At 47.1% G+C, this 14827-nt stretch overlaps 1 protein-coding gene across 3 annotated transcripts in view; it reads left to right on the top strand.

Annotated features, from left to right (window-relative positions):
- Positions 1-14827, top strand: part of LOC109857132 (synaptogenesis protein syg-1-like) — a 297399-nt gene that overhangs the window by 174911 nt on the left and 107661 nt on the right. The gene's annotated exons all lie outside the window — the stretch shown is intronic.

Below are 14827 nucleotides of genomic sequence, written 5' to 3'. Positions count from 1 at the left end.
CAAAAATCTCGTCTTCACGGCGAATGAACAAAGACAACAGACGAGTTGTACGGTAACGTACGTACGTAAAGTGCAGTCACACGAGCGCACTTTCGCGAGCGTACGCGTGCGCTCATTAAGTGCACACGTACGTAAGCAAAAAAAAAAAAGAAAAAAGAAAAAAAAAAGAAAAAAAAGACGGAAAATCTTAACCGTACGACACGGCGGCGCACGAGAGACGGGAAAGAAGTTTAATAAAAGTGTACTTCATTACCGGGAGTGGCGTTTTATATTCAAAACGCAACGTTCGTGCGAGTTATCACACCTACGGTCAAAGTGGAAAAACGGGGCGGGCGCATTGCCGAGTGCTGTTTACTTTTTTACCCGGGGGGAGGTTGGCGCATTGTATCATGGAAAATATCATGATTTATGGAACTTGGAGCGACCTTTGCCCGGCTTTATCGAAAAGCCATTATAACTTCCGTAGATTTATGTACTTCTCTTAGACGGCGCTTACTACCGATGTTTATTGGACATCTCTATATAACAGAACGGGGGGAGAGGGGGGGGGAGAGGAAAGGATGGCAGAAGTGCCCCGCTGACCCGATACAAATATTAACAGAGTGTCATCCAACAAGTGCACACCTATCTCTCTCTCTCCGCGGAGAGAGAGGCGATATACAATATATACAATACACACACATGGTTAGATCTCGCGTGACGCCCCCGCGCTTTAACCTGACGTGCGTCGTCGTCTTGCTCGTCGGGAGAGAAACCTGTTTTTCTCATTAAATATTCACGACCAATTTGAATACCGCGTACGCGCGATTTATCATATTTAAAAGTATCTGATACCCTGATTGTTTTCTACAGGAAAATAACATGCGATATTTCCCTCCGGTGAGAAGCGACGCGAACTATTTATCATTTCAAATTTCGACCGCGCTGCAACACGGTGTATGTATTTTCTTTACGTATTTCTTTTATATATACAGGGTGTCCCAGAATGGCCGTACAATCTCTCGTAGGCAGGTAGAAGGAGTAAAACTGAGTCGAAAAGTCTTATACCATTTTGCTAGATTCGCAATAGTTACTGAGATTTTAATTAACAAAGATCCGCGAATAAGCATGCANGATCTTTGTTAATTAAAATCTCAGTAACTATTGCGAATCTAGCAAAATGGTATAAGACTTTTCGACTCAGTTTTACTCCTTCTACCTGCCTACGAAAGATTGTACGGCCATTCTGGGACACCCTGTATATATATATCCATTTATTTTAATATATTAATTATAAATTCATTATATTTAACGCTATCTCGCGTATACCATTTATTCATAATTTGCGGTATTAATTTCAGCGGGACAGAGAGAGAAAGAGAGAGAGAGAGAGAGAGATAGAGAGAGAGAGAGAGAGAGAGAGAGAGAGAAAGAGAGAAATAGTTTTCTGCTGATATTAAAATTAAAATATATGTCATAAATACAATTTTCGAAAAATTATAAAATTGAAATCCTAAATCAAGCACATGAAAATTCCCCACTTTCTGTTTGCACAAACACATAATTATGTTCGGTTTGAAACACACGAGCGAAATGTTATTGTGCAAAGAATAAATAATATTCGCGTTCTTTCTGCAAATAAATTTGCTATCCGAGAAGTAGCTTATTCATTAACATTTTTATGCGCTCGCATCTCTTTCAGCCCCTCGCATCTAATCCGTCAGTTTTTTCCCGACAGTTTTGCGCGAACGTCCACAATTTTTCCATTCTGCGCGTTACACGCCTGCGGAGAGCGCGCGCGCGCGCGCTTCTCGGACGACGTGGCGCAACAAAGAAGGATTCCGCCGTTAATTAAAAGCGAGTACAATCTTCGCATTTGTCCGTTCTCTCCGGGACTAAGTTAATACATTTTCCTCTCCGCGCTCGCAGCAAAGTTTCGTAAAACTTGCCAGTAATGCGATGCCATTTCTGAAAGCCATTTGGCTCGCCATTGGCAAGCGTGGCTTCTCGAGAGATGGTCGTTATGTGTATGTAACGTCGTCGGTGTGAACGTTGCCGTTGTCGTTGTCGTCGTCAACAGCTGCAACAACAGCGTCGGGAAATGGGAGAAAGAACATCATTGAAAATAACGAGTCCTTAAGCAGTTCGCGCGGACAACTTTCGCGTACCGCGAAAACACGCGACAAGTCTCTCTCTCTATCTCTCTCTATCTTTCTCTTTCTTGGAAGTCTCCTCGTCGAGAGCGAAAACTCGGTTATTAAAATCGAGAACAGCTCCCCCTCCCTACTTCCTTCTCTCCCTCTTCCTGAAAACAGCCGACGTTAGGTAGGTTTGTCGGTGAAAAAGTTGTTCGGTTCGCGCCCCGTCGTTCGAGGATGAAATCGTCGAAGCGCAACGAAATTGCGAGGACCGGAACTTCCCGAAGTATCGATAATGATTTCGCGCCAACTCTCGCGAAGATCGACGTGAGAAGTGGCGAAACTTCATACGATCGAGTTTCCCGAGTGATGCTAGTACACCGAAGTCAAGTCGTGTCGTCTCGTGTCGCGTCGCGTTCGAAGGAACGTGCACGACTGACTTCTGGCGCTTCTCCATAATTGATTCCTCTCGCAAAATCAGCGCACGCGCTTGCTCGCTCGCGTCTCATGAAGACTCATTATCGCGTCCGCTTTTATCTCACGCCCAAGTTTTCTTGTGCGTTACTTGTGTTTTGTTTGTTTTTTTTTGTTTTTTTTTTTGACGCCAAGTACAGCCGCAACTTCTTCCACGTAAAACGTGCTTTGCTTTCCGCGCTTGGTCTGAGAGAGAGTGTGAACTTCAAGTAACCTCTCGCACCTTTGTGTTCTCGTTCGTGCGAACCGTTCGTCGTAATCAAATCTCCGCTGCGAAACAGCGACGAATTTTTACTTTTTTTTTTTTTTTTGCGAGCTAAAATTTGGAGCGAGAATTATCGATCGCTTTTTTTCTTTCGCCGAAGAAGCTACGTTTGCGCTCAAACTTTCGCGCGACTGCAAAAAAAGTTTATTTTATAAAATTTGCCATTTCTTTTATTTGTTTTTTTTTTTTTCTTTCTCCCGGAGCTTTAACTCCATTCCGGTTCTATAGTCGGATAATACAATTTGTCGGAGCATTAAGCAAGCGTAATGAACGCTAAACGAACGAGTGTGCTCCCGAGGATCACTCATTCACAAGTGAATGAAGTTAGGAAGTAGTTCGGGAATAGCTCCGGAGATAAACTATTTTTCGGTCTGCCATTCTATTGAGTTTAGAGCGCGCAGCTACAACTTTTCTATTGAATTTCAGCGCGGCGCGCTGTCAGTTCCGAAGCTATTATTACTATCTTCCTCCGGTGGTTATTTGGGCGGTCGTCGGGTCGTCGCGCGCGGGTAAAACCGTGAGCGTTATGAACTTCCTGACGTGACCGAGTTTGTTAAGGCGCGCTGAACGCGCCCCCGAAACGCCTCCCGTTCCCCCCGTTTACCCGATTCGCGAAGAAAGCAAATCGGACGATCGAAAGAGACGACGACGACGACGACGACGGCGAGATAGACGTCCGCCGCGATTACGCCCGAATATATCCGAGGATTGTGCGGGCGCGCGCGCGCGCGCGATGAAACTTTGACAATCCGCTTGGTATCTCCGCCCTGAAGGATCCATAAAGTCTGAAGAGATCTGGAAAAGCTACGCCGCGAGCGGCGTGGAAAAGGGAGGACGCGAGGGAAACGGGTTGTTGCAAAAGGTGGAACGAGGGCAAATGTATGAGGGTGGAAAGTGAAGGGGGGAGAAGGAAGAGGAGAAAGATTGTCCGAGAGAGAGAGAGAGAGAGAAAGAGGAGAGGATAAAAGCGAGCGCTGAGAGAAAACACGTGGGATTTCTTGAGGCATGTCGGTCGCTGCCTCGAGAATCGAGCAAGTTTTCCCCCCGAGTTGGCTTTTCCCGACCGCCGAAAGATGGCTGCTGAATGGTGACCCCGCGGAAAGTTGCGAGGATTCCAGTTCTCACTCCTTTCCACACGCCGCTGTCTATGTATCTCTCCGAACTTTCCGCGCTTTGGTCTTCGACGGTGGCGAAGGAGGAGGGGGAGGAGACGGGGAAAGGGGGAAGGAAGCGCGCTCTGTGTGTAGTCGCGCGCGCGTCGATTCGTCCGCGTGTCAGTGAATCTCATATGCTGCTGGGCGTCATCTTCAGCGCTGAATGTTTCTCGCAGCGCGAATGTTGCGGAGACACACACTCGGAGCATCCCCCTCCCCCGAGGCAACCGCAATCTTCTCCCGCGGCGAAATTCATGTAAATGAACCGCGGTTGGTGTTTGACAAAAAAAAAAAAAAAAAAGAAAGAAGAAAAAAAACCAGAAAAACTCTGGCGAAAAGGGATGAAAGTTAGAACCCGCGCTCGGGAGAGCGCGACTGCTATTGGGTTTGTCGCTGCGATTGTTCAGACATCGCGAGTACGGGATATAATGGAAAATAACAATGCTCTTAGCACAGGCTCTCGTGTAATGCTACTCGGAACGAGAAGTGGTTCGTTCGCGGCTTATCTCCGCGCCGAGAGATGACACAAATCTTCGTTTTCTGTGATAGGTACGCGCTTTTATCGCACGCGAAATAGACGTAGCGGAAACTTTAACGTCTTGAAAGATACGGAAAGATACGCGCGACGTTCCGGTGTCGCGCGGTCAGAAACCAAAAAAAAAAAACTGTTTTTTCGAAAAATACTACTACGTCGCACTGATATCTTAAATATCTTCGCGAAACACTCCTGCTATTTCGTGAATCGAAACCGAGACAAGGCGGTAAAATTATTAGGGCTCCGCGTTCTCCAGATCCCGCTCTCCCTCCCACCCCCGCTCTGGCGCGAAATCCCTTCCGTAATTAACGCGAGATTCACACGCGGGCGAGTATCGTCGCGACGCGTAAAAGCCCTCGTTATCCTCCGTCGCCGACGATTCTCGTCACGTTCAGCTTCGTCACGCGCGCGCGCTCGCGTTACTACCACCCGCGGAGCATGTAAGACAACGGTCGCGTTTTCTCTTTCCGTTGCGCCGCGCGCGAATTTTGCACAGATTCCTGTCTCCCTTTGCCGGTCCCCGTGCGTTAAAATTCACTCCCCGGCTGGAGTAGATGCGGCAGTCTCGCCGCCCCGGGGCGTCGCTTCCTTCCATTATGCATTCCTTACTATTGTTGTTACGTTGTGCGCGCGCGAACTCGCGCCTGTAGAGTGGAGTGCCGCTTGTGAAACAGGTAATTTCAATGAATTACTCCAACGCTTTGGTGTTGCCGCGGCACCATCGGTACACTTCCTGCGCGACTCCGTCTTCTGTGTGTGCCCGCACGTACACACGCGCGTTTCCAGGTGGCGGAGTATGTCCCGGGGCGTTAAGGACGGGCGTCGACGACGCAACCTCTTGGATATTACGTGGATCTACTTGTCAAGCATTAACGTCTCAACTGTGTATTGAAGTTTTGTCGACTGAAAATTCGACGACTGAAAATTCGACGAGCGGAAATACCGAGAGGCGAGGTCGCGGTAACGTGTAGGCGGCTGTGATCTTGTACCCTCGCGGGAAGATCGTATTGTAGGTTTTTTTTCTTTTTTATTACGAAGTCGCATTTCGTCGACGCGAACAAAATTTCGCGATCACCACGTACGACCTACGATAGTTTAAAAAAAAAAAAAAAGAATTTATTTTAGGGATGAACCGCAATTAAACAATTTCCTACAAAATTTTTTTAACTCTAAAACTGGAAAAAACTACACAAAAAATTCTGTTGCAATATTTTGAAACTACTAGATTTTTTTAAATAACCCCTCTCGAAAAACAACTCTCCCTTCCGCCGCCCCGGGTTTTTTTTCTTTTTTCTTTTTTTTTTTTTTTTTTGACGAGGGGAAAAATCGGGCGCCTCTTTTTTATGTAAAACTGCAAACGTCCATAGAAAAAAAACTGAACACAAATCTCCACGGGAGAGATTAAATTTTTATTCGTGCGATTCTGCTGATGGGCGGGCGCAGCGCACACACTGTCGCGCGCGCGTTCCGCCACGAAAGATTTTAATTATGAGAATAAAATTAATTTACGGTATTACGTGTACGAGCAATTTCCGAGAGTCGCGCCCGCCCGGTTCTCATCTTGAATATCGCCGTGTCGCTTTTCTCCCTTGTTTTCCCCCGGTGTTTAGATGTAATCACCGCTCTACGTGTGCATACATATCGGCGGGAGGGTTCTTTGAACAATTGTTCAAGCCGCGCGCGATTTCTGCCGTAATATTATCCGAGAACAATACGTACCTGTCGATTATTCCGCGCTATCACGCGCGGTAATCACGGAAAGGTATTATAGGAAGAGAGAGAGAGAGAGAGTGTGTGTGTGTGAGAGAGAGAGAGTTTCTCCGCGCCGCTTGTGAGCGCTCAATGCCGTTCGATGTTCAATTTTCCAAATGGAGAGCAAAAGTCCGGCGGACTCTTTCTCTTTCTCTCCGATCGCCACGCTTTATTTCGTGTCCTATTATACTCTGTGCTCTGTGTGCGCGACTTTCTTCCAAGTGTAATTAAACGCCAGCTCCGATAATTTGTTTCGGAATCGTTCGTAACACCGTTTTGCTCGCGACAAAAAAAAACCCTCTCCCTCTTTCACGTATATTAAGCGTGTTAAATCCTTCAAAAACTTCCATTCTCTCTCTCTTGCGTTTCTCGGATCTTGTTATTTTTTTTTTTTTTTTTCGTCGAATAAAATCTTTCTATTAAATTTAAAACTGCCGGTTAATGTTGCAAAATTTCACATACGTGCGATGTAAATCTCTCCGACGGAAAAATAACTGTGTATTTGTTCTCGAAAACGAAGTCTCGAATTTAGCGCTGTTCGCGCGCTTACGTATGGAAATATCTACCGGTTATCTCGTCTCCCGCGCAAAAGAGAAGCGACGTTGTTTGTTCTCTTCGTTCTGTCGTTATCTTTCGCGAACTGTGTATCACGTACACACAGATCGCTTGTTTTGTATTTTCTGATACACGAGATCCCATATATGTATATGTATATATATATATATATATATATATAGAATGGATATATACCCTCTCCCCTTTTTTCTATCTGTTTTACATAGCGGATGCATGCAGCCGATATTGCTTTCCAAGGATTGAAATTAGCCTCTGAATGACACAGATGTCGGGGAATGCATCGTCGATGCGCATATACGTGTGTCGTTGAATAAAAGTCAGCGCGAGCTGACGTGATAAAAGGAAACCACCCCCCTCTCTCCCGGGAGGGGCGGGTGGAGGAAAAGTGTGTTTCGCATTCATCGAATCAGCATAGAGCGGCGCCGTAGTAAAAACGTTGAAATACTAAAAATCCACCCTTTTATGCGCATACACCGAATTCTGTTATTTCCCGCGCGCGCGCGCGCGCGCTCGCCGTGTATTTCAGCTCACAAAAAAAATAAAAAAAAAAAGATCAAGAGAATACACAAATTTACCGAATACATATAACAATTAATTCGCGTTGAGCACAGTTCGATTCGTCGAAAAATCGTTATTCTTCAATCGCGCGCTGAGATATGCGCGCACGTTGGATTCCCGTATCTCGGGCGCTTTTTAGGACCCCCTCCGTCCGAGATCGACGAGATTCGCGCGCGGATCTTCTCCGCTCTCGGAGAAATCTCGAAAATGCGAAGAGAAAATTTCGTCCGCGTCTCTCTTCTGTGTGCGATTTAATTCGTTCTCTCTCACCGGGAAGAGAAAACGCGCGAGAGTAGCTCCGAGAGTCGCGCCGCCGCGCGAAAGAAACTGATTATCGATCTGATTAAACGAAAGTTTCGCGCGAACAGTCGCGTTATTATTAATTAAATGCGTTGCCAAGTACGGACGGTATAATACAAAGAAACGAGAAGGGCGCGAAACGCTCACAAATTTACCGACCGAGTTTCGAAACTTGGCGAATATCTCCGCGCCGCACAGCGCGCGCGAAAGATATCACGGCCGAAGTTTTAATCGGCTTATATCGTCGGGCCTGTGAAAGCTATATTGGCTTTCACAGCCTATTTACTTGTTGTATTCAACGCCACGCCGCGTTGGATTTTTTTAATCGACGCGCGAGCGTCGAGATACGCACATATATAATAGATATGTACAAGCGAAGTTCCTCCCCCCCCCTCCCCCTGCGTGTCACGCTGCTCGCAAACTTTCAACGGAATGGTCCATAATCTTGGCGGGTCCGCCGGGCGAACTCTCCCTTTTTCTTTTTCCTCGCTGTCATTAAAACTTTAAGGCCTGCGGAGATCGGCCGGTGTAATTAAAGCACACTTGCCCGGGATGTTCATTAAAGAACGGGGGGAGTTAAAGTGCATTTCATCAAAAGTTGGTTGAATGTCTCACGGTGACCCCTTTGTACATCACGACCTTTCACTCGCGAGTTATCACGTAAATAAGAAGAAGCGCTTGTATATATTGTGTGTATATTATATATATATATATATATATATATATATATATATATATATATATATATATATACATATGTATATATACGTCGAATTCTTTAGCATCGCGACGTTCTCCGCGACGTTCCATCGGATTGCGTCATCCGATAATTGCCTCGGGCCGGAATAACTGATCAATCCCGTTAATATAATGCAAATTCGCTCGAATTACGCAATCTAAAAAACTAAGTGATAACGCGTCTAAAAAAAAAACCAAGTGCTAACGCGATCGCGGTTAATTGCGATTCGAATCCGAGAATGTCAAAAAATTGTTTTGCAGTTTGTATATTGCCAGAATTTAATTTACACACGCAGCGTCGGTATGAAATACTTTTGCATTTTTTGCGCCGACAAGTCGTGCGTCATGAAACGACAGTTGGACATCGATCGACGAGAGGAGCGGTTGTTTGACAGAACAAGACCGGACGCGTTGTTGATTACAAAGTTCAAGCGGTAGATTCGAACAGAAGCCGAATCGGCGTTTGACGGAGAAGCTCCGATTTCTTCGAATGTTTCTACGGGAGTTTCTTAGTGGAGAATGAAGCGCGTTATCGTGAGAAATTCTCCGAGTTAATCACTACGAGTCGAGAAGTCGCGGCCCGCCGGAAACGAAACGACAAGAATACGTAAATCTCTCTCGGTGAAAATTTATACATATACATAAGTATTCTCGCGTAAGCAACGTACGCGCGAAGAAGCGAAACACGCGTTCTCTTTTGGTTTTGTATTGTTGTGTTTTGCGAAATTTTGTTCACACACCCCCCGCTATGACTCGTTCGAATAAATGTTGTTTTTTTCTTTTTGTTTTATTACATTCGAGCTCCGTTCGAAATGTGCGCACAAATATGAAAAAAAAAAAAAAAAAAAACACTCATTTTACGCCGGCTGCTCGAAAAGATGAGCGCGGATACGTGCCACTTAGCGCGTATAAATATTTCCGTCATTGCCGGGTGCAATGAAGATTAAATCCAAATGCAAATACACACGTCTCTACCGCGCTCAAACGCAAATACACATTTGCATCGCAAGTTCTGCCTGATGATCTTCACCATTATGCATTTGCGATGTTTTCCATGTCATAAAATCTGTTTACATCTACCTAAATCTGTTTACTTTGACATGTATGCGTTGGAAGACAACATATCCCGTTATTAAAATAAAAAAACTAAAAAAAAAAACACCTTCGTGAGTACGTTAAAGTTTGACTTTCTCGTTTGCAATTTTTTTTTCTCGTCGCTTTCGCGCCGAATCGTCCGCTCGTTATTAAAAAAATAAAAAAAGATTCCGCGCGCGCGCGTGGAAAAATTATCGATATTGCATAGATCATCGCAATAACATCGGAGATAACTTTTGCGGAGATAACGAACGATAATAACGTCCGCGATGAATTAATCAGCGAACCGTCAAATAAGGTAAACAAAAAAAAAAAAAAAAGCGAATGAAACGCCAATAAACGACGTTTAGCTGAACGGAAGATTCGCACGATGACGTTGAATAAGGTTTTTTCCCTCTTTGCTTTCAAGCTTCGCTTAAGCGCGATGAAAATCCCGACTTTTTCCAGCGCAGAGAATTCACCGAATCCAAATAAAGCATCACGCGCGAGCGATTCGAAGCGTGGCGGCGGCGGCGGCGTCGTCGTCGTCGTCGTCGTAATCCCTTAACATTAAATGCCTCGCCATTGATTTCCGGACAAATTGCGCGCCGTCACGTCGTCTTGAGCGCGCCGTTCCAACGGCCAATTATATTTCGGATTTATCCGTGATAATTGCGAGGCGCGTTTTCCGGATTCTGTTCGAGCGAGCGAGCGAGCGAGCAACGAGAGCAGAGCTCTCGCGCGCCTGACCCGGAATATATTCGCGGCATTTCCGGCACGTGCGCCTACGCCACGGGATTTATGCGCGTCGTCCATTTGCCTGCCAGATTTAAGTTCTGAACTCGCGTGTACCCGGAAATCAGATGCCCGTCGGGGGGAGGGGGGAGGAAGGATAGTCGGTCGCGGATATCACCGGTGAAGAACGCCGACCGGATGCTGAGAGCCAAATCGCGCCCGGGAAATTACGCGATTCGTCGTCGTCGTCGACGTCGACGCGACGTCGTTCTTCTGAGAACGCGCCGCGCGCCGCCGCAGGAAATAGTTGTAGAAACGGCCATTTCCTGTGTTGCGGAGAAAAATTAAGCGATTTTGGCGAGAGATAGAGAACGCGGAATCTTCTTCCTTCTTTCTCCCTCTCCCCTCCCCCTCCCCCTTCTTTCTGACAACCGTCGGTTAAAATTCCCGGGCACGGTCTAACGCTCGATTTATTTCAATGCCCTCCTCCTGTCGGAAGCTTAATAGAAAGCTCGCCTCTCGCGATCTTAATGGGTTTTCTTTGTGCGTCCGATTGCACTCCGCTCCTCGTTCGCGCGTCCCAGCGCGAATAATTCCGCATAAGCGGGCGACGACGGTGACGTCTATACACGCAAACGCTTCCTCCTCCTCTGCCGGGAAATACGCGACGAATATATCTCTCGTCGTCGTCGAGCTTCACCGTAAAAGATCGTCGTGAATGAAGCGATTCTCTTCGGAAATCGGCACCTCGAGAGGTACACCGTATCCCCTCCCTCGTCTTCTCAAGTTGCGTTGGAGAAATTATCGTAAAAATTAAGTTTCGACGCGTTTAACCAACGCGTCAAATATTAAGAGCAAACAAGAAAATATCAAGTAAAAAATCGCGCGCTCGAGCTCTTTACATTTAAGATGTTAGAGAAGACAAGATTACTAATTAACATGTTTGAAGAGGCCGCGTATATGCGCATTACGGCGTTCATATTTGTTAGGCAAAAAAAAAAAAAAAAAAAAAAACTCCACGCGTACGCGGAGCAAATGCAGCGTCGTGGCGAGGTAATTAACGAGAGTATTCGCGGAATTTAAAATCAATTACGTAATGCCTCGTGTAATAGCTTCGCGTCGCCGGCGCGTAGAACGCCGCGGAGAAGCGCAGAGAGCTTCCCGTAATAAAATAATAATAACGGCCGAACGGAGAACAATGCGGAGAGGCGAAAGTTTTCCGCCCGCCCCCGTAAATTCGTAACTAGCCCGGGGAGAAAGAGGGAGAAAAGCTCGCTCCGCGTTTCGCACACGCGCGGCGCCCTCCCTTCGTCGTCGAGATAAAAGTTGCGTTCACGCGGGCATTTTCCTCTTTTTTTTTTTTTTTTTTTTTCCGTCTCCCCTTCTCTTTTTCTGAAATCTGATGGCTCGGATTGGAAACGAGCGGGCTGAGCGACGCGCGTCGCGTCGTCGAGGGGAGCGTAAAACATCCCGGCATTAAACATGTAGGACGAGCGATGACGCTAAATCTTCTTCAGACGTTATACGACTTAAACCACCGACACCACCACCACCACCACCATCTTCCCCATCGTTCCGTTTTCCGTTCAAATACCCTTCCTCCCCTCGTCCCTTCCCTGACGTCGATTTCTCGGTTTAGCCGCAACGTGCCGCACTTACCGTGGCATTTCTACCCCTCTCGTCGTCCTTCCGTCAGCCTCGTTCACCCCCCCCCCCCTCCCTACTCCACTTTCCCAGACACTCTTTTCTCGCACCGTTCGACGATCCTCTCGAGATTTACTGCCTACCGTCGCCTGTTCCTCGTTCACCTTCCGCGCCGCACGTTTCTCTCTTTCTCTCCCTCGAGCCGCGTTTCTCTTTCGCGGCCGAGCGTCGCAATTCCGAAGCTGCCAATTTTGATTTATATCCGCGCGCGGGCGCGATCGCGTATATACGTTCCGGTTACGACCCATACGTCGCCGTTAGACGGATCGCGACTCTTCCGGACGGCCGGGCGTCCATCTTTCCTCTAATACGTGTCCCGTGTTCCGGGGTCCTCTCTCGATACTTCGTGCTCGATGGCGCGCGACGCGCGCTCGAATTCTCGCACGCTCGACTCGTCTCCGTGAAAATTCCTACGGAGCGGAGTCTCTCCCGACACGCCAGGGGAGAGCCAAGAGGCCGATATTAATCCCGGGAACACCGCGCGCACCGGACGGACGACGGACGCGCCGATACGCCGCGTTTGGCTCTCCCCGGCCATCCAACGAAATTACAAACGGAACCGAACTCTCCGCCGCTCCGTCTTGATTTATCGGTTTTCTTTTCGAGTCGCGATAACGCATCGGTTTTATGTATACATATATATATATATATATATATATATATATATCGATTGCGGGAGTCCGTTTGCGAGATTTATGTGAGAGGGAAAGAGAGAGAGAGAAAAAGAGAACTTATATGTGTCATTCGCGAAGCGATTATATAGCGGGCAATAGCGTTGAATTTCGATACTACGCGAATTTAGCAGATCAAACGAGGTATCGCAAATTACGAAGAAAAAATAAAGAAAAAACTAGAAGCGCGCGCGCGTGTGTGTATACGTATATAATAACCTGCGTGCGCAGGCTTCTGTTCGCGACTTATGCGACATATTGCAGTGACATTATTATGTTCTCCCTTTCGTGTGCAGCTATTGCATATATACGTGCATTATATTCCGGCGCTTTCAACGTGAAACGCAAATCACGCGACGCACGATTGCGACGACGTGTGGAAGCGAAATCGCGCCGATAAAAGTGCAGCGCCCGCACGCGCCCGCACGCGCGCGCGCGACGTATTAATTCGTATTTCTCTCTCTTTCTCTCTCTCTCTCTCTCTCTGTCTCTCGTCTTGTGCACGTTGCAGCATTAACGTTATTATCTTCGCTCGCAAGTTCCTTCCGCCGAGAGGCGACAGAAACCGAGTGTCGGAAGAAGTTTATGGCGAAGGGAGAGGGGAGCTAATTCGCAGCAATAATTCCGCCCGCCTTAACCGCCGACGCCTGAATGCGGTTTAACAGGATGTATAAGCGTACTCGTATCCCCTTCCCCTCCCGTTCGCGCCGCGGAAGGATTAAGACTAAAGACGGAAGAGGAGAGGCGCAACCGTCGGCAACGTCGACCGAGAAAAGACGTTTTAACAGATAGGACAAACACTCTCTCCGCTTTCTCGCTCGCTCCGCCGGCGAGAGAACGCATTTCTCTCTCGCGATATCGGATTTGTGTTGGCGTGTGCGTGTATCGAATGCACGCTAATATTGAAATTATTATATTACAATAAATAAAATTGAATTTTCTCGCGCAATTTTTGGGATCGACGACTCTTCTTAAAATAGTTACAACAAATAGAACAGGAGGAAGGAAATTAAAATAATTCGTCGCGAAGTGAACCCCAAACGGAAAATAGATAATCGATGGTCGTGTCCTCACTAAAAAACGTTTCGGTTTTGTCACCCATTTCTTCTCAATGCGATTACATCTCGTTTATTTGATTCGCGGACAGAAATAAAAGAAGAGCTTTTTCTGTTTTCCAACGGAGAAGCGAGAACTTCAATCGATGTAGGCCATACGTGGTTGGTGGATTTATCTCCGCTCGATCATACGCGTACAATCTAATTTTCGTAACGAACGCCTCGGGTAATAACTTTCTGTATCTAGAGTGTAGACGTTCTTGCGGATTTGACTCGACCCGGGGCCCGTGCTGACCTCCCGATCGATGATCAATAACCTCTTGTGTTAGGCGAGCAAGAGAGAGAGAGAGAGAGATAGAGAGAGAGAGAGAGAGAGAGAGAGAGAGAGAGAGAGATAGAGAGAGAGAGAGGACGTCGAGGGGTCACGGTCCGACCTCACGTGTACATCCACCGTATCACGCGGCCATAACTTGCGTCGTAATTGCTTTGCTAGAGACGATTGTCGTCGTTATGGTAATATTCCTGTCGGACCGACGGACACATGTGCTCCAATCATCTCTCGTGCACTTAACTCCTCTAAACGTATAATCGCTCGTACTAATAGCAATCGACGAAACTGCCAATTATCAGCAAATACTCTTCGTGCGGGGGATATTCATTCGAGCTCGAGTGGCGCGCTCGAGAGGCGCTCTCGCGAAATTTCAGTCCCCCCCCCCCCCCCACCTCTTTTCTGCCTTCGGCGGTTTTCTTCTCATTGAGAAACACACAGAGAGAGAGATGTTCCGTCAGATGATACATCGCCTGTTTCGCATGTTTCGCGCGAATCGATCGTAAACACGGTGTTTTTCAACGGATTGCTTCCCCGGGACGTATTATCATCGTTTGTGATATGCTTGTGCGTTTAGAAAGCGGCGCGCGCGCGTAATCGCCTATGCTTTTGAAATTCCGTCGAAAAAGAGCGATCTCTTTATTCTCGGGCTCTTCGCGTCGTTCCCCGCGCCCACCGTTCGGCGGCTATGCATAAAAAGAGATCGAAAGTGATGTTTACGAGCGAGATATCGGAAGATATTTTGTGTCTCGCGAAAAAAGAGTCGACGAGAGAGAGAGAGAGAGAGAGAG

The sequence above is a fragment of the Pseudomyrmex gracilis genome, unplaced genomic scaffold (genome assembly GCF_002006095.1).
Source record: "Pseudomyrmex gracilis isolate BER0280 unplaced genomic scaffold, ASM200609v1 scaffold_145, whole genome shotgun sequence".
In the NCBI taxonomy this organism is placed as follows: Eukaryota; Metazoa; Arthropoda; class Insecta; order Hymenoptera; family Formicidae; genus Pseudomyrmex; species Pseudomyrmex gracilis.
This window is presented reverse-complemented; position numbering and strand designations above follow the sequence as displayed.